Consider the following 22,782-nt stretch of genomic DNA (forward strand, 5'->3'; position numbering starts at 1 on the left):
TGAGGTCCCTTCAATTCCGTTTCTCGGTTATGTCATCTCAGGCACAGAGCTTCGCATGGATCTGGAGAAACTCTCGGCCATTCGGGATTGGACTCAGCCTCTCTCTCTCAAGGCAGTACAAAGATTCCTGGGTTTTGCGAATTACTACAGAAAATTCATTAAGGGATTCTCCACCATTGTTGCACCCATTACTGCATTGACAAAAAAGGGATCCGATCCAAGTCTGTGGTCTTCAGAAGCCATAGTAGCATTTGCCCAGTTGAAGTCAGCTTTTATGTCAGCTCCGGTACTCCAACAGCCAAATTTCTCAGAACCATTCTTCTTGGAAGTCGATGCTTCCTCAGTCGGCATTGGAGCCGTTCTTTCACAGTACTCTTCTGATGGAATGTTGCATCCATGTGGTTTCCATTCTCAGAAGTTCTCCCCTGCGGAACGAAACTACACTATTGGAGATCAGGAACTTTTGGCAATAAAATCTGCCTTGGTGGAATGGAGATATTTATTGGAAGGTGCTAAACATCAAATTACTATTTACACCGATCATAAGAACTTGCTGTATATCAAAACTGCCCAATGTCTAAACCCCCGTCAAGCTAGATGGGCGCTCTTCTTCACTTGGTTCTCGTTTGTTATTAAGTACAGGGCCGGGACTCTCAACGCCAAAGCTGACGCGCTGTCCCGTTCCCTAATGGCCTCAAATGAAGAGAATTCCCTTGAGAAGAGTCTAATTCTCAGTCCAGTTTCCATTTCCGCAGCTCCCACTTCTCTAGGACCTCCTCCTGGGAGAATGTCTGTACTGGTGGAATTTCGACCAAAGTTACTGCAGTGGGCCCATATATCCAAGTTCTCCTGTCATCCGGGAGCCAAGAAAATGTTCGAGTTTCTACGAAGGACATATTGGTGGAACACCATGAGGAGGGATATACAAGACTATGTTAACTCTTGTCCACAGTGTACTCAGCACAAAACTCCTCGTTTGCCTCCTGCCGGTTTGCTTCGTCATCTGTCCATTCCTAGGATACCATGGACCCATATTTCTATGGACTTAATTACCGAATTACCTCTCTCCAAGGGTTGCAATACCATCTGGGTGATTATTGACCGCTTCTCAAAAATGGTCTACCAACGGCTCCCAAGTTGGCTCTACTATTTATCCGAGAACACTTTCTCTTGCATGGGTTACCTCAGGAAATAGTCTCTGATCAAGGGGTACAGTTCACTGCAAGGTTTTGGAGGGCTCTCTGTTCGGCGTTGCAAATAAAACTCAAGTTTTCATCTGCTTATCATCCACAAACCAATGGGCAAACCGAACGAGTCAACCAGGATTTAGAGACATTTCTCCACATTTATCTCTCTCCTTCACAGGACGACTGGGTGGAGCTGTTACCCTGGGCTGAGTTCGCCCATAACCATCTGTATCACGCTTCCACGGGTGAGTCCCCATTCTTCATCAATTATAGATTCCATCCACGAATTCCAGAATTACCACTCCTTCCTTCAGAGGATGTTCCTGCTGTTACTTCCACTCTTCGGCACTTCAGTCAAATTTGGAGTAAGGTTCATGCTAATCTCAAGAAAATCTCCATTCGATATAAGTTCTTTGCAGACAAAAAACGACGAGCAGCTCCTCAATACAAAGTTGGCGACAGGGTATGGCTCTCCACCCGCAACCTCCGTCTAAAAGTGCCCGTTATGAAGTTTGCTCCAAGATTCATCGGGCCTTACCCAGTTTTACAAGTCTTAAAACCTGTAGTCTGTAAATTGGGTTTGCCCTCTCACTTTCGTGTAACAAGTTCTTTCCATGTTTCTCTCCTCCGGCCTCTCATTTTAAATCGTTTCCAGTCAGTGTCTCCTTGTCCGGTCTCAGTGGAGACCGAAGGTGGAACGGAATTTGAGATAAAAACGATTCTAGACTCCCGCTACTACCACAAGAATCTTCAGTACCTAGTGGAGTGGAAAGGCTATGGTCCTGAGGAAAGAAGTTGGGTAAAAGCATTCCAAACATCCAACGAAACCCGGAAAGTGTCCAGGGGCCACTCCTGGAGGAGGGGGGTACTGTCACATGCCAGGGGCAGTGATCTCCGCGCTTACCCCTGCGTGTCCGCTGGTCCTCCTGGCGGTCCCCGGCTCCGGTGGTCGCTGGGTCCCGGCGTCTGGCGGCTCTGCTCCCGGCGGTTCCCCGGAGCGTGGGCGCCGCCATTGCGTCCGGCTCTCACGTGGGTGGTGGGCGGGTGACGTCGCTGGCTCCCCTCCACCAATCGGAGGAAGGCGGGGAATTCAAAGGTGGACACCGGACAGAACCCGGCACCTCAGTATCGTCTCTCCTTAGTGACAGACTTCAGTGCTCCCTTTTGCAAACGTGTTCCCTGTTCTACAGTCTCCAGTGTTTCCAGCATTCAGCGTCTCCACGCACCTCAGTGCCTCCAAGCACCTCAGCGTCTCCACGCACCTCAGTGCCTCCAATCACCTCAGCGTCACCATGCACCTCAGTGCCTCCAAGCACCTCAGCGTCTCCACGCACCTCAGTGCCTCCAAGCACCTCAGCGTCTCCACGCACCTCAGTGCCTCCAAGCATCTCAGCGTCTCCACGCACCTCAGTGCCTCCAAGCACCTCAGTGTCTCCACGCACCTTAGTGCCTCCAAGCACCTCAGCGTCTCCACACACCTCAGTACCTCCAAGTACCTCAGCGTCTCCAAGCACCTCAGTGCTTCCCAGCTCCTCAGTATCACTCTCGGTGAGCTCACGGTATTCTTCACCAAATTCGTCAGCACCTCTTCAAGTCTTGTCTTTTCAGGAGACCTTCCGCATCCACACGTGCCTCCTGCCTGTCATTCACATCCTGTATGAAGAAAACCTACATTCGGCCATCTCTGCTGCGGCCCAGTTGCGGTTCCTCTTCCCGGTCATCGGAAGAAACCCAGAGTCCACAATACTCTCAAACCAGGTCAGTGATAATTACCCTGCAGATTTCTTGTCTGTTTGTGTGGCTCAGTCAAATATCTGTATATATATAAACAAACATAAGGACTACCTATGTCTCAATGTCAACTCTTAATTAAAGCCAACAGGTTTGTCTATGTGTACTGTTTGCATGACTTCTCTATTATGAACTAGTCTATTTCTTATAAGTCTAAATATTTGTATAATATATTGTCAAATGCTACTAACCACACCTTTGAGACACTTTATTAGAGACTGTGCGATTTGATTAACCTGACATCTCGCACTCAGATTTCCTGTTTAAATACTTTGTGGTAAATTTGAAGAACATCATGGGTTCTAAAAAACTCCCACCTTACTAAATTTCCCCCTCTGACTCTACTATGAAAATATTCAGTCTTCCTATCTACAAGAAGTGCATTTTAGAACACTGTTTAGAGCCTATATATTGCCTGCACAACGTAAACATATGGTTTCAATGGAAACAGGAGAATGTGTGAAATATCATATGCAAAACACCAAGTTTTCCATTCCATGGTCTTGTACAAAAAAAATAAGCGATACTGGAATAAAGGATACTAGAACTGCTCCTAGTATCCAGGAGTTAAGCGGTAAATTACTTCAATTATTATATAACGATAGACAAGCTGTAGTACTTGATAAAGATCAACAAATTGAGACATTTTATCTCAAATGGAGAGCATTTATAGAAACTCTAAATGTGGATACTCAGGCACATATTTTATTGTTTTTCCTCAACAGAATGGTATTTTCATAAATGTCTGTTATCTAATATATAAAAATGAAAATTTGTCTGTCCTTCTGTCCTACTGTCTTTCTATACAAATCCACAGTTTACAAGCGAAGATCGTGAAATTTTACAGACAAGCGTATTAAAACATGGCGGAGGCAACTAAAACAATTTGAAATCCCTACCAACCCTAGGGGGGCAGACAGCAGCACAGAGTATATCAGGAGACACCATAACTCCAGAATTGCTGGAGCAATGTACTCAAAATTTGGTACACATATGCCTTACAATCTGGCAACAAACACTGTGGGAGGAAGCAACCCTAGGGGTGGGACAGCAGCACAGAGTATGTCAGCAGACAGCAAAACTGTGGTAGGTCTGGAGCAATTTACACCAAACTTGGTACACATCTGACTTAAAATCTGGGAACAAACTCTGTGGGGGTTAGACACCCCTAGCATCCCTAGGGGTGGGACAGCAGCACAAAGTATTTCAGGAGAAAGCAAAACTGTGGAAGGGCTGGAGCAATTTACACCACACTTGGTACACATCTGACTTACTATCTGGGCACAAACTCTGTCGAGGTCAGACACCCCTAGCACCCCTAGGGGGTGGGACAGCAGCACAGAGTATTTCAGGAGACCGCATACCTCTCGAATGGCTAGACCAATTTACAACAAACTTGGTGCACATATGACTTACACTCAGGAAACAAACACTGTGGGGGTCAGACACCCCTAGGGGTGGGGCAGCAGCACAGAGTATTTCAGGAGACAGCATAACTCCTTAATGCCTAGACCAATTTACAACAAACTTGTTACACATATGACTTACAAGCTGGGAACAAACACTGTGGGGGTAAGACACCCCTAGCACCCCTAGGGGTGAGGCAGCAGCACAGAGTTTTTAGGAAGACAGCATAACTCTGGATTGCCTGGAGCAATTTACACCAAACTTGCTACACATATTACTTACACTCTGGGAACAAGCACTGTGGGGATAACACACCACTAGCACCCCTAGGGGTGGGCCAGCAGCACAGACTATATCAGGACATGCATGATATGTCAGTGATGACAAGGCTGCATGTGACAGGGGCAGTGACATGATGTGAGGAGGGGAATGGAGGTAGCACGAACCCACACACTGAGAGTTATATAGTGGAAGTAGAACGGTCCCCCAGCAGCACAGAGTATATCAAGAGATACATAATGTGCTGTGCTATATAAGAAACTGTAAATAAATCGATAATTTCACAGGGGCACTGACATGATGTGAGGAGGGGAATGGAGGTAGCAGGAAGCCACAGACTGAGAGTTGTATAGTGGGTTTGCAGGGTCCCTTGGGGGACAAAAAAGGGGTCCAGCCACTACTCAAAGTGCATCTGGGAAGCAAGATATGCCTATATACTAGATCTCCAACCAATGTAAATTAACAAACAACTATCATTCTAATTTACCATCCTCATCCCGTAGCGAAGCACGGGTATTCGGCTATCTACAATGTTATTTATACTGTGTGTTTAATATTTACATTTATTTTTGTAAACAGACATTCTTAAAATCCTGGGTACTCCAGCTATTCATCTATATAAATGTAAAGCCTTCTTGAAAATCTATACTTGATTTTGCTATTCTTATTCAGAGGAATCCTTCTACATATACAGTACTAGAATGTATAAGATATAGGCTTTTCTCCTTAGTTTGCACTTTGCAGCAAGTCATCCTTGCTACACTTAAGCCCCATACACATTACCCGATCCCCGCTGATGCTGATATTGGCGGCGATGGGGACCCGGCAGGGGGGGCGGCATCGGCAAGTGTATACACACTTGCCGATGCTGCCAGGACAGGCAGCGATGGTGGGGGGAACAACGGGGCGCAGCATGGCTCTCGTCAACTAGGACCTCCCTTATCTGTACATGTTCAGATGAAGGAAGGGGTCGTTAACGGTAGCGCACATCGTTAACGACATTTAGTTTACACACTGGACGAGATTGTAAAAGATCTCACTCAGATTGGCCCTTCTGAGCGAGATCTTTCACTTTCTCATCTAGTGTGTATGGGGCTTCAGTGTACTTTGAATTAATTCTGTTCAGAGCGTTTCTTTCTAAACCTACCATTTCTTGCCTATTGTGTTTACCCTTGTCTTTTGGCTTTGGTCTTTTGTCTTTTGTCGTATGTCTTGTGTTTTTATCTCATATTTCATATAATATGCTATTTTTGTATTGTATTTTTTTATATTTCGAATATGTCATTGGAGTATCACCATATGACAATCTTTTTGTCTTATTATACTTACTCCTACCATTCACTGATAACATCTTCTAGGTTCCTGGACTATATCAGTTTAACATTTCTCATTACATTTTCTTTCTAGCATTTATTCAGGACTCTGTTATTACACATGGACATGTTTTTGTCTGCATATTTTAATGTGATGTGTCCATATTTGGTGTTATATACCATATTATCTTATTTGATGTTTCTTGCCGAACTCCATTGTTTTTTAAATATGGCTGGACTTGTATTCCTTGTAATCCTTAATAAAATGTTTATGCAAAAAAAGTCAGTTTCCTGATATATAGATTTAAGTCTATGGGCCCACTTCACTAAGGATTGAAAATTCTGTGATTGCAGGGCAAGGCCACCCAGCATGCTGACCCCCCCCCCCCCCCCCCTTCCCCCGACCAAGCAGAAATTGCAATCGCAATGCAATTTCTGCTTGATCGCAGAAATTAGGGTTGCCTCCTACCGGTGCAGCGTGGCTGCACCTGCAGGAGGCCCGCCGCCATCTTTCTGATAGTTGCGGCTGCGTGTGATGTCACACAGCCACCATGATCATGCCCACACTATGCCCACCATTTGGATGATGTGGACGCATGTGCAGGATGGGCCCTGCGCATGCCCCCGCATCCTTTTTAGGGATGAACGGGTTCGGTTCTCTGGATCCGCGTCAGGCTTTTTTGCATGCCTAACTCGGATCACAAAACAAGGCAAAACGTCATTATCCTGCTATCATATCTCATGGTTTTGGATTCTATGTATAGTCCCGGTGATCGGCGCCATCTTCACTCCAAACTTGGAGAGTGCATAGTAAGGATGTGATCCTTCTGTGCTGTATTCTGTGCTGTATTCGGATAGACAGGTTAGGGAAGGGGCCAGGAGAGAGCAGAGGTGTTGCAGCAGGAGAGTTGAGTTAACCTGGGGTGCTGCTTATGTAGGTGTGCTGTGACTGTCACTGTGTTAGGGCTCTGCATAGTAGACAGTGCACTGCATATAGCATACTGTGGCTGTGTATAGGACCAGGTGGTGTTCTCTGTCTATAAGGTGGCTGTGTACACTTCTGCTATATCCTCTGTGTGTGATCAAAAGTATAAAATATATTTCTATTGGTGTGTCACTCTGACTACTAGTACTGTGTCTACCATAAACTACTGCTTTATATCTGTGTGTGATCCAAAGCAAAAAATATATTTCTATTGGTGCGTCACTTTGACTACTAGTGCTGCGGCTGCTGTACACCACTGCTATATACAGAGTGTTGTGGTAAATGGAGTGCATTCACAGGAGGGAAATGTTACTAGTGGAGTACCCCAGGGATCTGTACTTGGACCAGTGCTTTTTAATATCTTTATTGGTGACATTGCAAATGGCATTAAAGGGAAAGCATGCCTTTTTGCAGATGACACAAAGGTATGCAACAGGGTAGACACACCAGGTGGGGTAAAACAAATGATTGATGATCTAGGTAGACTAGAGGAATGGTCAAGAGTCTGGCAATTACAGTTTAATGCCAAAAAATGCAAAATCATGCACTTGGGTCTCAAAAATCCTAAAGCTAAATATAGTATTAATGGCACTATACTGGAAACTACTGAGGAGGAAAGGGATCTAGGAGTCACTATTTCAGATGACTTAAAGGCAGGTAAGCAATGTAACAAGGCAATGAGGAAGGCTAGTCAGATGCTTGGCTGCATTGGGAGAGGAATCAGCAGCAGAAAGAAAGAAGTAATAATGCCACTGTATAGGTCATTGGTACGGCCTCATCAAGAATACTGTGTTCAATTCTGGAGGCCATATCTTCAAAAGGATATTAATACATTAGAAACTGTACAAAGGAGGGCAACTAAAATGGTGCATGGCCTACATCACAAAACATACCCAGAAAGACTAAGAAATCTCAATATGTATAGTTTGGAGCAGAGAAGGGAAAGGAGGGACATGATAGAAACTTTCAAATATATCAAGGGTTTTAACAAAGTCCAGGAGGGAAACATTCTCCAAATGAAGAGAAGCAATAGGACACGAGGACATGCACTGAGGCTGGAGGGGGGGAGGTTCAGGGGAAATTTGCGGAAAAATTATTTCACAGAAAGGGTAGTGGACAAGTGGAATAGCCTCCCATCAGAGGTGGTAGAGGCTAAGACAGTAGAGCAATTTAAACATGCACGGGATAGACCTAAGGATATCCTTACAAAGAAATAAGGATCAAATAAGGTTAGAGATAAAAAATAATGTAAAAAAAAAAAAAAAAGGGGGCAGACTAGATGGGCCAAGTGGTTCTTATCTGCCGACAAATTCTATGTTTCTATGTTACATGTGTGTGATCCAAGCAAATATTATATTTCTATTGGTGCATCACTCAGTGATGACTACCAGTACTGCCGTACACTACTGCTATACAGTATATCTGGGTGTGATCCAGAGCAAAAAATATACTTTTATTATTCGACATTCAGTACTCTGTGTGTGATCAAAGGAAAAAAATATTTCTATTGGTGCATCACTCAGTGACTGCTAGTACTGCAGCTGTGAGGAAAAACTAAATTTTCTGAAAAGACCAGCAGATCAGTCAGGAACAACTTTTGACATCTGGTCCAGTCTGAAGGAGCTGCCTACAATTATTTCTGTGAGGAAAAACTAAATTTTCTGAAGAGACCCGCAGATCAGTCAGGAACAACTTTTGACATCTGGTCCAGACTGAAGGAGCTGCCTACAATTATTTACATGTCTACTGTCACTGCATATGATGCTATCACCATTGAAAGAGTGGTCAATGACTATTTCAGTGATATCATCAAATAGGCTTGTCAGACAGTCCGTTTCAATACTGGCAGGAACAAAAGGCAATTTGGAGACCCTTGCACAAATTGGCTTTGTTTTACTTACGTTGCCCACCCTCCAGTGTGTACTCAGAACGAGTTTTTAGGGCTGCTGGGAACCTTGTCAGCGATTGGTGTAGGAGGTTACTTCCCCCAAAATGTGGAAAAGATAATGTTCATCAAAATGAATTACAAGTTCCAAGAGGAAGACTTTTACCAGCAATTACCTCCACAAAGTACAGAGGGGCTTGTGATGGTGGATTCCAGCGGGGTCGAATTAATAGTCTGTGAAGACGGAGATGTACACACTGATGGGGTTGAGGAATCGGAGGATGATGACGATATCTTGCTTCTGTAGAGCCAGTTTGTGCAGAGAGAGATCAATTGCTTCCTTTTTTTGTGGGGGCCCAAACAAAGCAATCATTTCAGCCACAGGTGTGGCAGGCCCTCTTGCTGGAATGATTGGTTTGTTATAGAGATGTGCACAGTACACTTTTTTCGGGTTTTGGGTTTTGGTTCTGGATCTGGATCTCCTTTCATGTTTTGGATCTGGATTGGTTTTGCCAAAACCACCCTTTCGGGTTTTGGTTTTGGATCTGTATTTTTGTAAACATAAAAACAGCTAAAATCACAGAAATATTTTTTTTTGTTTGTTCCTACAGTATTATTAACCTCAATATCATTCATTTCCACTCATTTCCAGTCAATTTTGACCACCTCACTGCTCACAATATTGTTCACCAACACAGGCCAAAGTCTGGCTGGTTAAACTAAGCAACAAAGTGGCACAAGCACACAGCAGTAACAAATCAAACCAACTCACAAGTACTATCAATAGAAAACAATCCAACACAGAAATTTCCTTTGACTCGTGTGTACAATATCATTGCTCTAAAGTAGTTACCAAACAGCAATAAAAAAAAACCATGTGTGAATAAGAAACAGCAGACATCGATGCCACCTACACAGGTGCACATGCCCCCAGCACATGCCTATTCTCAGTGCCCAGTCTGTACCTCCCTCCTGGGGGCCCTGGGTCACTGATAACTGGCACTCTGTGCCCATTTAAAACCCCAATCAATCAACTTTTTTGTCGACCAGCTCCCCAAAATCTCCCCAATCCCAAAAAACAGCATTCTGTACCTGCGTAGTACAGTGCGGAATACTTTGGGACATACAGTTAAATATTGACCAGGTTACAGTGCTGGTTGGATGCAGTGCGGGTCAAACACAGTGCGGGTTACAGTGCAGGTTGGATGGAAAGCAGGTCACATACAATGCAGGTTACAGTGTGGGTGGAATTCATTGCAGGTTGTATATAGTGCGGATCACATACAGTGTGGGTTGGATACACTGCAGGTTACAGTGTGGGTTAGATACAGTGTGGGTTGGAGTGCGGGTTGGAGAGCAGGTTGGATATAGTGTGTGTTGGATACAGTGCGAGATACAGTGAAGTTGGATATACTGTGCGTTGACTACAGTGCAAGATCAGATACAATGCGGGATACAGTTCGGGTCGGATACAGTGCAGGTCAGAGTGTGGGTTGTATACAGTATAGGTTGGTTACAGTGAGGGATGGCTACAGTGCAAGGTCAGATATAGTGCACGTCAGATACAGTGCGAGATACAGTGCAGGTCAGAAACAGCAGGGGTCGCATATACTGTGAGTTGTATATATTGTGGGTCATTTACAGCGTGGGCCGGATAAAGTGCAGGTTACAGTGCGGATCAAATAAAGTGTGGGTAGGTCAGATACACTGTGGTTTGGATACAGTGTGTGTTTGATACAGCGCAGGTCAAATACAGTGCGGGTTGGATACAGTGTGGGTCAGATACAGTGCGAGTTTCAGTGCAGGTCAGATACAGTGCTGGTTAAATACACCAATAGTGCATACTGTGAGAGAGGGTACTCAGTGCAGGGTTGTCAGCTGTGTCTTCAGTGTGGTAATGCCAACAGTGTTGGCAGTACAGGGGTGCCAGCGGTTCATTAGTGCGGTAGTGTTGGCAGTGCAGGGGTGCCATCAGTGTCCTCAGTACAGTGGTGTCGGCAGTGCAGGGGTGCCTGCGGTGACCTCAATGTCGTGGTGCTGGCGGTGTCAGCAGTGCAGGGGTGTCAGCGGTTGTCCTCAATGTGGTAGTGTCGGTAGTGCAGGGGTGCCAGCGGTTTCCTCAGTGCGGTGGTGTTGGTAGTGTCGGCAGTGCAGGGGAGCCAGCTGCGTCCTCAGTGCAGTGGTGCCGGCAGTGCAGTGGTGTCCTCAGTGCAGTGGTGTTGGCAGTGCAGGGGAGCCAGCTGTGTCCTCAGTGCGGTGGTGCCGGCATTGTTGGAAGTGCAGGTGTTCCAACTGTGTCCTCAGTGCGTTGGTGCCAGCAATGCAGGGGTACCAGCAGTGTCCTTAGTGCGGTGGTGCCAGCAGTGATGGCAGTGCAGGGATGCCAGCAGTGTTCTCACTGCGGTGGTGCCGGCAGTGTGAGCAGTGCAGGGGTGCCGGCAGTGTCAGCAAAGTGGGAGTGCCGGAGGTGTCCTCAGTGCAGGAGTGCTGGCAGTGTCCTCAGTGCAGGGGTGTCGGCAGTGTCAGCAGTGCAGGTGGCGGTGTTGACAGTGTGAGGGTGCGGGCGGCGGTGTCGGCAATGCGGGCCGTGGCGCATGCAGAGGGGGCATCCATCTTGTCCCACTATAATCAATGGGACACACTGATTGGCTGGTAGCCATGACAGACTTCTCTCTCAGCCAATCAGTGGTCAGTCCATTAAATACAGTGGGACTGATGCCCGACGCAAAACCTCAGGATCCAACAGTGGTATCCTGAGGTGTTGCCTCGATTGGGGATCCAGGGCAGACAGGGAGATCTGAGCTGTGGCTCGGATCGCCCTGGATCCCCTAGGTTCGAGGGGGTTCGGTTCTCTGAGAATTGAACCCGCTCATCTCTAGTTTGTTAAAGTGTGCATGTCCTGTTTATACAAGATAAGGGTGGGTGGGAGGGCCCAAGGACAACTCCATCTAGCTCCGCTTTTCTTTGCATTATGTGCTCTTTGGAGCTTTTATGGGCATAGTTAGTAAAACTGCCATCGTGTCTGCCACTGCAGTGCCACTCCTAGATGTGCTACATGTTTGTGGCATGTGCCACCCACTTCTGTCACTTTGCTAAGTCGTCCAGCTACCTCGGTGCAACCTTTTTGCCTAAAAACAATATTGTGAGCTGTGAGGTGTTCAGAATAGACTGGAAATGAGTGGAAATTAATGATATTGAGGTTAATAATCCTGTAGGAACAAAAACACCCCCAAATTCTGTTATTTTACCTGTTTTGATGATTGTTTTTGAAAAACTCCATATCTAAAAACAAAATCAAAATCCCGCAAGGGTGGTTTTGGCAGAACCAATCCAGATCCAAAACCAAAACACAAAACCCGAAAAATGGCCTGATGCACACAGTTAATCCTTTTAGTAAATTTTGAGGTTGGATCGCCTATTGCAATCCAACCTGAATTACACCTATGTACAAATGAAACCTATTATACAACTTGAAGGTGCAGTACATACAACAGTCCCTTTTTAGGATCTTTTTTCCAGTAAAGGGAGAGAAGTTTTTTAAATATTAAAAATACCTTTGTCTACATTTTCTATTTCAGGTTCCTCTTTTCTGGTTCTTTTCTTGGAAGCTCACTAACCTCTTTTTTGTATAGTCTCCTTTTTAATACTCCTGGGGTGCCTAACTGATTTTGTTGAAAAGATAGGTACTTTATGGCTATTTCTCTTTTCAGACCTTGTTCTAAGAAAACTTCTGTATCATGTTGACCAACCATTCTTAGGTTTATCATATCTTTTCTCATGGGTAAAGTTCTTATAAATATCTCTTGGTTGATTTTTTTAAGCTTCTCCTTGGCTCTTCCCATCTAAGTGCTGTCTTTCTTTGATCAGCTATCCAATATTGTCTTTATTGAGAGTAATTTCTGTCCTCATACTTAACTACCTCTGATATTTTCTGTTCCTAAATTCCAAAGATAATATATTTTTTTAGCTTATAAAAAGTCTGTCTGTTTTAATCTCTGCATCTCTCCATTTAAGGAATCTAATTCACTCTCTGTCGCCTTTAAAATATTTTTCTTTTCAAAGATTATTAACCACATCAATGGGGGTAATTCCAATTTGATAGCAGCAGGAATTTTTTTAGCAGTTGGGCAAAACCATGTGCACTGCAGGGGGGGCAGATATAACATGTGCAGAGAGAGTTAGATTTGGGTGTGGTGTGTTCAATCTGCAATCTAAATTGCAGTGTAAAAATAAAGCAGCCAGTATTTACCCTGCACAGAAACAAAATAACCCACCCAAATCTAACTATCTCTGCAAATGTTACATCTGCCCCCCCCCCCCCTGCAGTGCACATGGTTTTGCCCAACTGTTAAAAATGTTCCTGCTGCGATCAACTTGGAATTACCCCCATTGTTAAGGAACATTCATCTAAAATTCTGAAACTTGATACATTTTTCATTATGTCCAAAGGTGGGATTTTTATTTAACCATAAACCTCTAGGGCAGGGGTGGGGAACCTTTTTTCTACCGAGGGCCATTTGGATATTTATAAAATCCTTCGGAGGCCATACAAAAATTCTCAACTTAAAAAATGACCCTGCCCCCCAGTAGGTCTGCCCCCTAGAGGTACTGTGTGTGCGCGCCGGAGGCGCGCACGCGACAAAAAAATGGGTGTGGCCAGTTAAAATGGGACGTGATACACATATGCCCCCAATAGTGCGGTGCCAGATCCACAATTGCCCCCACAGTGCCAGGTATACAAATGCCCCCACAGTGCCAGGTATACAAATGCCCCCCACAGTTCCAGGTATACAAATGCCCCTCACAGTGCCAGGTATACAGATGCCCCCACAGTGCCAGGTATACAAATGCCCCCCACAGTGCCAGGTATACAGATGACCCCACAGTGCCAGGTATACAGATGACCCCACAGTGCCAGGTATACAAATACCCCCCACAGTGCCAGGTATACAGATGCCCCCCACAGTGCCAGGTATACAGATGCCCCCACAGTGCCAGGTATGCAGATGCCCCCCACAGTGCCAGATATACAGATGACCCCACAGTGCCAGGTATACAGATGACCCCACAGTACCAGGTATACAAATGCCCCCCACAGTGGCAGGTATACAGATGCCCCCACAGTGCCAGGTATGCAGATGCCCCCACAGTGCCAGGTATACAGATGACCCCACAGTGCCAGGTATACAAATGCCCCCCACAGTGCCAGGTATACAGATGCCCCCACAGTGCCAGGTATGCAGATGCCCCCACAGTGCCAGGTATGCAGATGCCCCCACAGTGCCAGGTATACAGATGACCCCACAGTGCCAGGTATACAAATGCCCCCCACAGTGCCAGGTATACAGATGCCCCCATAGTGCCAGGTATACAGATGACCCCACAGTGCCAGGTATACAAATGCCCCCCACAGTGCCAGGTATGCAGATACTCTCCCCCCTCCCCTCCGTGCTGCTTACCGTGAGACACTGAGGAGAGCGCGGCTGTCGGGTGGGAGCGGTGGCGCCGTGTAGTACTTCAAACCAGCCGCCGGTTCGAGAGCCAATCAGAGCTCGCGGACCGGCAGCCGCGGCTCCTGATTGGCTGCCGGTCCGCGAGCTCTGATTGGCTCACGGACCGGCGGCTGGTTTGAAGTACTACACGCCGCCGTTCCCACTCGACAGCCGCGCTCTCCTCCGTCTCCCTGTTCTGACAGCTGAGACACGCTGCCGCCGGACTGAGCAGCAGCGTGTCTCACTGACACCAGCTGGTGGGCCGGACCAAACGGGCCGGAGGTTCCCCACCCCTGCTCTAGGGACACAACCACACGTAAAATAATTTTCCAACCCCATTATCCCACTGGGTTTTAGGGGTCTATTTACTAAGCCTTGGATGGAGGTAAAGTGGATGGAGATAAAGCACCAGCCAATCAGCTCCTAACTGTCATTTCAAACACAGCGTGTAACATGGCAGTTAGGAGCTGATTGGCTGGGAATTTATCTCCATCCACTTTATCTCCATTTAAGACTAAGTAAATAGACCCCTTAGTCCAGGGATGGGGAACCTTCAGCCCTCCAGCTGTTGTTGAACTACACATACCAGCATGCCTTGCTACAGTTTTGCTATTTGGCCATGCTAAAACTGTTGCAGGGCATGCTGGGATGTGTAGTTCAACATCAGCTGGAGGGCCAAAGGTTCCCCATCCCTGCCTTAGGGGGTCATTCTGAGTTGATCGCACATAGCAACTTTTTGCTGTTTGTGCGATCAACTAGACGCCGCCTCTGGGGGAGTGTATTTTAGCATAGCAGGGCTGCGATCACTTGTGCAGCCCTGCTATGCTAAAAAAGTTTTGTGTAAAACAAGACTAGCCCTAGACATACTTACCCTGTGCAATGGATCCAGCGATAAAGGTCCCAGAATTGACGTCAGACATCCGCCCTCCAAACGCCTGGAAAACGGTGAGTATCCGCCCCAGAACGCCTCCCCGCTGTCAGTCTTCTTGCGATCGCGCTTGCGATCACTTTCTTCTTTCTTCTGGTCATTGCCCGGCGACAGCTGTCGATGGGCAACTACGCGCACGTGCATTGCGGGCGCCGTGCAGGTGCGGTCCCGACCCGTTCTCACCGCAGCGATGAACCGCAGCGTGCGAACAGGTCGGATTAACCCTCTTAGTCTCTTTTACAAACAACCTTTCAAAAAGGATAACGTTAGTATCATCTCCTCTTATCTCTGTTTGAACTTTTTGGGGGGTATTCAATTGTTAGGAAAAAAACAGACACCCTTTGTTTGTTGTGATCATCACTATCTGCAAAAATTCTAGCACATTCCTGAGACCTTTTTTGCATGGTAAACTTAGCAGTTAACAGGTGTCAGTGCCGTAACTAGCCATTTTATTGCTGTGTGCAAGGACCAGCATCGGTGCCACCCCACATCCTCGTGTTTTGAAATGAATTCTACCTCTCCCCCATCGATCACTGGACTTATTAAATGATATAAATATACGATCATACTTATTGTATGTATTACACACACATACGTCCCCCCAGTCATGTTTCAGGGCCCCCAAAGTAGATGAGAAAGTATGAAATTACACCTGACTGTTCTCTCACATGAATCACAGATATCATATCAGCTAAGCACCAGTTTCAACCTGGTTACAGTCTGTTCAGCGCACTGGGGGGGTATTTCAGACCTGATCGCTTGGGTGCGTTTTTTGCATCCCTGCGATCAGGTAGTCACCGCCTACAGGGGGAGGGGGAATTCGCTGTGCAGGTGTTCGATCGCATTTGTAGGAGAGCTGCAGTCTATGACAGAAAACTCTGCTCACCTACAGTTTTACACATTAACAATTCTTATTAAACCGCTCCCCTAGCCACCGCCACTACAGGAAACACACACACCCTTCTATCAGTGCACCTCTCCTCTATCCACCGCAGCTTCATACCTGGGCCAGCACTGCAGGAGGCGCACATGGGAGAATCAGTAAAATACTATGAGGATCCGATGACAGGGAGCAGCGGCGCCGGTGTGGTTCTCGGCACACCTACAAGGCATGGGGCAGGGTCCCGCCTTTCATATTAGAAGTGTGCGGGCCTGGCGCTATGAGAATGTGCCCTGAGCTCTAGTCTGAACTGTAATGAAAGAGCAGGGCAATTATAGATTGCGGTTGCGCACACAGGAGACCTGCACTGTGTGCAAGGCACACTTGGCACACTGGTAATTATGGCACTGACAGGTACAGTATATACAATGCAAATTATACCAAGTCAAAAGACAATGAATAAATATATATTTAAAGAAGCTGCAACCTACACACAGGATCCTTAGATAATATTCAAATGTTCAGACAGTGTACAGGTGAGCTTCAAATTCGGTCTCAGAGCAGAGATGCTGGTTTTTAATACCAAATATGCATTAATGGGGTAATTCAGAGTTCATCGCAGCAGCAAATTTGTTAGCAGTTGGGCAAAACCATGTGCACTGCAGGGGGGTGGGGGCAGATATAACATGTGCAGAGAGAGATAGATTTGGGTGGGTTATATTGTTCCTGTGCAGAGTAAATACTGGCTAGTTTATTTTTACACTGCAATTTAGATTTCAAATTGAACACACCCCACCCAAATCTAACTATCTCTGCACATGTTATATCTGCCCCCCCCCCCCCAACCCCTGCAGTGCACATGGTTTTGCAACAAATTTGCTGCTGCGGTCAACTCTGAATTACATGTGTAAATGCACCTAACAGTATGCAAAGTGACGTAAAGGTATGCCTATGCATATGTAAACAGCGCCGTAACTAGGTGTGTGCGGAGGGGGGTACTGCACATAGCACTGCAGGGCAGGGGGAGCTGTTGGTGGCACTTGACAATTATATGTTTTAATTACTTTCACTTACAGTTTCCCCCCTTTTTGAAGCCCAGCATCTCCTGACCGCTGCTGTCTCCTACCCTGACCTCTTCTGTCGCTAATACCTATACAAAACTCATGAACTCAACTTGAGATTTCTTGTTATTCAGTCACACTGTCCTTTTTTACATTTCAAGATGCTGACATACCCGGGATTCAAACTCATTGCCTGTGGCACTGCAGTCAGACAATCTATTTATTGAGCTAACTGCCCTTGCATAGAAAGGTAGATAATTCCAAGCAAGGGAATTCTAATTATTTGAAGCTTACCTTGTACTTTGTAAAAAAAAAAAGATCAGCATTGCGGCTGAGTAGTTCTATGTAGTGCGTGGCTGCAAGAGATTGGATGTGTGGCTGCACACTACATAGATCTGCTCAATTGCAATGCTTATTTCTTTCTTTTGCAAAGTACCAGTAGCTTCATAGAGTTTTCATAGTTTTTATGCAGTATCAAATACAGTAGCTCAATGAGTAGGGTGTTTGATTAGAATTCAACAGATTATAGGTTTGAATCCTGGGTATGGCAGTATATTAAAATGTGTTGTTTAATAAACGAGTATTGTAACTGAACAACAACGACTTCTCAAGTTAAGTGCATGACTGTTGTATAAAGAGGATTTTGGGACTGTCCCACCCATAGGCTGCAGTGTTCCGTGGAGGTGGGGTGGGGGGGGGGGGGGGCAGTTGGGAGGCTCCTGTCACTGCTGCTCTGCTTAGTAAAGCAGTGGTGAATAGACGCTGTTGGGAGGTATGTAGTAATGGTGTTTGGGGAACTGATACAGTCAGTGAGAAGAGCACTGATCTAAAAAGCAATAAATGAGTGGTGTAATAATTGAAATTAGAGGAGAGGGAACATGGTGCAATCAGTGAAGGAGGAAAGTAATATACTGTAATACAATATAAGGAGGAAACACAGCAAATAATGTAAGGAGCATAAATCAGGAATGAAAATATAGTGGTATGGATTGTTTGAGTGTGGATGCCCTAAATTGGTATCTTGCTTAGAACCCCATGAGGTCTAAATCCACATTGCTTTCCAGAGTAAATGTTTGCATGCATCTTTGATGCAGAGGTAGCTTATCAGTTCTTTTTTGGGGTTAGTAGTATACTTAGCAGGGGTGCTGATGACTTTATAAAACGCATTCATCTTTAAGGCATGTTAAGTATTGTGTGAGATCACTGCGTATTATGACACATAAGTCACAGTGTGTAATAACATGAGACTGGCAATTGACAGCATAATATACTGTAAGAGCTTTACTGTATATCCAGCAGAAAAAATATTATGACGCACATATTGTAGTGCACATATCGTAGAGTGTAATACCTTATCATGACTTTACATCACTTCTGACATTCTGAGAAACATAGTGTAAACATGAAAAAAAGAAAAAAGAAGACTCTTGTTGGGAAGCACTCATATACAGATAATGTTGTACGACTAAATGTCACAATAGCTAACTAAAATACAATATTTTATTAATTCTCATTAAAATTAATTATTGAGGAGTTCAATGAGCGCCGATGTTTGTTAAATAGTGACATTGCGAAAATATAAAAAGTAATATATAAATTGCAAGGTACAAATACCTAATTCAGGCCGAAGTGGGTATATCTATAATTTTGTTAATAATCACACTCCAACTGTAGGACAACCTGTGATAAAAAGTTGCTCATTTATTGTAAATATGACCATCATTTATAAACTGCTATATATCCCAAATGGGAATTTTAATCCTAGCAGATAGTTGAATCATAGGTCATAACCGAGATGTAGGACAATGCTCTATATTGGTGACAGATGGGTGGCAAATATTTGCAGTACCAGGGTGTTCCTTGGTAGTCTCCTATCCAAGTACTTAACCCGGCCCTCCACTGCTTGGCTTCCAAGATCAGATGAGATTGGGCATCTCCAGCGGGGTATGACCGCAGACCTTATGCTCACTGTCACAACTGAGGGCCTGAGCTGACGGGAGGCAGCCTCAGTTGTAGGGGCTGAGATGTACCGGAACCTGGGAGGTTGTATCAGACCCCTGGACATGTAAGTAACATGAATAATAACTGCCCGAAGGCGTGACCACGACAACTTGGATAAAAGTCAATGATGTTTATTATGACAACTCCGCAACACAGCAGCAGTAAAAGAAAACGTAAAAGTCAGCAAATAATAAATACAGTTCCTGGGTACTACAGGATGGCAGGAGCCACAGGGCACTGGTAGTGTGAGATAGTTCTTATGATCTTCTAGATGGAAAGTCCTTACCAGGCCCGACTGTAGCAATGGAGATAACCCAGGATTGTGCCAGCTGGTGTTCCAGGAAAAGCTGGGTTGCTGAAGGTAAAACAGCTGCTGTGGATACTGGCTGGAACCAGACTGTTGTTAGCACGGAGTGGATACTGGCTGGAACCAGTTAAATAATAGATGAACTTGGGAGCGATGAAATATGAACTGAAATGTAGAACTTGAGAGCGGAGAAATAATAATACCGGTGGAGAGTGGTAAAGTGTAGAAAGGACACCGGCCCTTTAAGGGAAGCTGTACTCTGCTGAAAGCTGAGCTGGAAGCAGGTAATGTTGTAGCTGGAAACAGATGAATCCACAATGGATTGGAGAGTCAGGCTACACCGCAGGTGGAATGCTGGTGCGGGTCTCTATGGTGGAAGTCTTGAGACAGGAGCTGGAACCTGGAAGACAATCAAAGGAGAGAGACAAACAGGAACTAGGTTTGACAACCAAAGCACTGACGCCTTCCTTGCTCAGGCACAGTGTATTTATACCTGCAGCAAGGAAGGGATTGGCTAGGCAATTATGCAGATTATCAATACTGAGAACAGATTGGTGGAAATGATCAGCTGACAGAATCCAAGATGGCTGCGCCCATGCAGACACTTGGAGGGAAGTTTGGTTTGTAATCCATGTGGTAATGAAAACAGTAATGGCGGCGCTGGCCACCGGAGACAGGAGGCGCCAGGCTGACAGATGCACATCCAACCACGCGGACACAGCGGAGGCCGCGGCTGACGTAATCGCCACTCAGACACTCTGCATGCAGAAGTTCAGGGACGGCGGCGGAGGCCGCGGGAGACGCCATGCCAGGTGTAATATGGCGTTTACTGTGACAGCGTCCCAGAGTGACAGGAGAGGATACAGGAATGTACACATCAGGATAACAGATGGGATCCGGTCCTGGAGCGCTGAGCCAGCCTTAGGAGGCATCTGATGGGTAAGAAATGGCGTCCAGATACCCGGATCGTGACAGCACCCCCCCCTTTAGGAGTGGCCCCAGGACACTTCTTTGGCTTTTGAGGAAACTTGGAATGGAATCTCCGGACCAAGGCAGGAGCATGGACATCAGAAGCATTGGTCCATGAACGTTCCTCAGGACCATAACCCTTCCAGTCAATAAGATATTGTAGTTGACCGTAACGGTGACGTGAGTCCAGGATCTTGGCCACTTCATACTCAACGCCTCGTTGAGTTTGGACTTTCGGAGTTGGAGGAAGTGAGGAATGAAACCGATTCAAGATCAGCGGTTTCAACAGGGAAACATGGAATGTCCTGGGTATTTTTAAGAAGGGAGGCAACTGGAGTCTGTAAGCAACAGGATTGATGACTTGTTCAATCTTGAAAGGACCGATATAGCGAGGTGCAAACTTCATACTGGGAACTCTTAACCTCAAATTCTTCGTGGATAACCATACCTGATCACCCACCTTGAGAGCAGGAACTGCTCGACGCTTCTTATCCGCAAACTTCTTGTACCTGAACGATGCCTTGAGCAGAGCTGATCGTACGCTCTTCCAGATATTGGCAAACTGATGCAAGGTGATATCCACTGCGGGAACAGAAGTTGCTGGAAGCGGTTGGAACTCAGGGACTTTAGGGTGGAATCCAAAGTTAGTGAAGAATGGTGTTGAAGCAGATGAAGAATGATACTGGTTGTTATGACAGAACTCGGCCCAGGGAAGTAATTGAACCCAGTCATCTTGAGAGGAGGACACATAGATGCGGAGGAAGGCCTCCAAGTCCTGATTCACCCTCTCGGTTTGACCATTGGTCTGAGGATGGTAAGCCGTGGAAAACTTTAGCTTGACTTGGAGGACTTGACATAAACTTCGCCAGAATTTGGCTGTGAATTGAACTCCTCGATCTGAGATAATTTCTTCAGGAAGACCGTGGAGTCGGAAGACCTCTTGTATGAATACTTGAGCCAACTTGGAAGCTGACGGAAGACCGGTGAGAGGAATGAAGTGTGCCATCTTGGTGAACCGGTCAACTACCACCCAGATGGTATTGAACTTGTTGCACATGGGTAAGTCTGTAATGAAATCCATCGACAAGTGGGTCCATGGTCGACGGGGAACGGATAGTGGAACCAGTTGCCCCGCAGGCGACTGGCGGGATACTTTATGTTGGGCACACTTTGGGCAAGATGCAATAAACTCCAAGACGTCTTTTTTCAGAGTTGGCCACCAATAGGACCTAGAGATAAACTCCAGGGTTTTTTGGATACCTGTATGTCCGGCAAAACGGGAAGCATGGGCCCAATGCATGAGCTTCTTCCTTAGCATCGGCTTCACAAAACTTTTCCCTGATGGGGGCGTAGAGTCCATCCCTACCGTGGAGAATGCCAACGGATTTATAATAGGATGCTTGTCTGAAGACTCTGACTCATTTTCTTGCTCCCATGAGCGGGAAAGGGCATCGGCCTTGCGATTCTGAGAGCCCGGACAGAACTGGAGTTTAAAGTCGAACCTGGAAAAGAAAAGTGCCCATCTGGCCTGACGAGGGTTGAGACATTGTGCGCCCTTCAGGTATAAAAGGTTCTTGTGGTCTGTAAGTATGGTGATTAAATGAGAAGCTCCCTCCAACAGATACCTCCACTCTTCTAGAGCGAGCTTGATGGCTAGCAACTCCTGGTCGCCAATGGCATAGTTGCGCTCAGCTGGGGAGAACTTCCGGGAGAAGAAACTGCAAGGATGTAAATGGCCATCTTTAGCCCTCTGAGATAACACCGCTCCTACTCCAACGGAGGAGGCATCCACCTCTAGGATGAAAGGAGAGTCGATGTCAGGCTGTTTCAGGACAGGCGCAGAGATGAACCTCTGTTTTAAAAGATGAAAAGCTTGCATGGCTTCTTCAGACCACTTGGACGGGTTAGCACCCTTCTTGGTGAAAGCAGTAATAGGCGCCACAATGGTGGAAAAGTCTCGTATAAACTTTCGGTAATAATTGGCGAACCCTAAGAACCTCTGGACCCCTTTGAGGGTTAAGGGTACCGGCCAATTCTGAATTGCTTGTAGTTTCTCAGGATCCATCTCTAGTCCGGAACCGGACACAATGTACCCTAGAAACGGAATGGACTTGACTTCAAAGACGCATTTTTCTAATTTGCAATAGAGATGATTGACACGGAGACGGGACAGAACCTCTTTAACCCAAAAACGATGTTCCTCTCAATCGTTGGCAAAAATGAGGATATCGTCTAGATAGACCACGACATGACGGTATAGAATGTCTCTGAAGATCTCATTGACAAAATGCTGGAAG

The 22,782-nt window shown here is 45.9% G+C and overlaps 1 pseudogene; it reads right to left on the minus strand.

Annotated features, from left to right (window-relative positions):
* Positions 1-19,045: 19,045 nt before the first annotated feature.
* Positions 19,046-19,166, minus strand: LOC134912062 (5S ribosomal RNA; annotated as a pseudogene).
* Between the last annotated feature and the right edge of the window lie 3,616 nt (positions 19,167-22,782).

This window comes from Pseudophryne corroboree, chromosome 4 (assembly GCF_028390025.1).
Source record: "Pseudophryne corroboree isolate aPseCor3 chromosome 4, aPseCor3.hap2, whole genome shotgun sequence".
NCBI classification, from domain to species: domain Eukaryota; kingdom Metazoa; phylum Chordata; class Amphibia; order Anura; family Myobatrachidae; genus Pseudophryne; species Pseudophryne corroboree.